Source organism: Limulus polyphemus, unplaced genomic scaffold (assembly GCF_000517525.1).
Source record: "Limulus polyphemus unplaced genomic scaffold, Limulus_polyphemus-2.1.2 Scaffold123624, whole genome shotgun sequence".
Taxonomy (NCBI): domain Eukaryota; kingdom Metazoa; phylum Arthropoda; class Merostomata; order Xiphosura; family Limulidae; genus Limulus; species Limulus polyphemus.
In genome coordinates this window covers 1-1,524 of record NW_013789220.1, presented here as the reverse complement: position 1 = coordinate 1,524, position 1,524 = coordinate 1, and the positions used below count along the sequence as shown (strand labels likewise).

Genomic DNA, 1,524 nt, shown 5'->3' with positions numbered 1-1,524 from the left:
TGTCAGATAATCATTTTCGTATAACATTTCAGGGTTTTCAGAGTATAAATACAAATATTATAAGAAATGAACAACGAATATGGAAAGTCCAAAATTCACAAGTTTTATATGTAGAAGACCTTTTATAAAGTATTTTTTCATAGAAATTGAACATTTCGAGCCAACAGCAAATTATAGCTGCAAATGTCACCGCCGTAGTTGTTTTCTGGATGTGCTAAATAAATAAATGTTTCAAAACATTCCACTCGCCCGAATAGGGACTCGAACCCTGGACCGTTAGGTTAAAAGCCTAACGCTCTACCGACTGAGCTATCCGGGCCTGTTGTTAGGATATTCCTTTTAGTTTTCTCTTTTTAATACTTTATAGTTCGGAAGACATTTTATGGTGTTAATTGTGAAAGTGCACATACTTCGTGAACACGATGTAACTTTTTTACGTGTACTATAATTTATAACTAAAAGTACATGTTATTCTCAGAGATCATAATTTCTTTTTTTTATCGCCGATAATGACGACTGTAGGAGGCTCTTAGTTAGAAATTTGTGTTTAATCTTCAAAATCGTGTCCGTAGTTTCGAATTTAAGCCAAAATGAAAACAAAGTATTAGGACATAAGATACAAAAAGAAAACATTAGAAAAAGGTAAATATTATGTTGACGTATAATCCTTATTTACTAATTGAAAGTATAACTTTTTTTTTCTGCTTCAAGTTTTATCTTATTTGTTACCTTTTAATTACTTTTCAAAATCATCTTCGGTTTGGACTTGAATGTATCGAAGGTAAGGCATGGCCTGGTGATTATTCGTTGATAAAGAATAGCCGAAGTGTTGGCCGTAGGTGGAATTGACTAGCTGTCTTCCCTCTAGTTTATCACTTGAAAATCACGCACGGCTACACTAAGACAGCCATCGATAGGCTTTATTCAACAAACAAACAAATCCTGTAATAGAAATCTGTAAAACACTAGAACTTTACAATTCAAATGACGGAATAATTAACGAAGAAAATCTGTCGTGAAAACACTATTTCGAGGGTAAATTGTTACGTGAAGCAACCATTTCAAGACAGCGGGCGGCACTTTTGTTTAATTTCACTCTCTGACACAGGCCTATTCTACCTTCAGTTTCGTTTTTATTCTTATTATCCACTTACATTTTTTCTTCAAAAGAGAACTCTATTTTCATAATCACACGGGTCTAAAAAGTCACTTTATCTCACATTCATTGTTCCTTAAATCTGTTAGCGTTGGAGTGTAATTATCTAGGTACTTACGAACTAGTTATTATTAACGAAAGTGTACTTAGTAGTTTGTTTTAAGTTAAGCACAAAGCTACACAATGGGCTATCTATGCTCTGCCCACCACCGATATCGAAACCCGGATTCTAGCGTTGTAAGTTCGCAGACATACCGCATTGCTACTGGAGGGCTACTTGGTAGTATTGTAGTTTTAAGCTTCTTTCAAATATTATAAATATTAAAAGGCATACCTGAATATTACAATAGTTTATTTCCGACTATATA

At 33.8% G+C, this 1,524-nt stretch overlaps 1 non-coding gene across 1 annotated transcript; it reads right to left on the bottom strand.

Moving 5' to 3' along the window:
- Positions 1 to 246: 246 nt before the first annotated feature.
- On the bottom strand, positions 247 to 319 carry Trnak-uuu. The gene has a single exon. It is a non-coding gene; the product is annotated as a tRNA-Lys (tRNA).
- Positions 320 to 1,524: the final 1,205 nt, after the last annotated feature.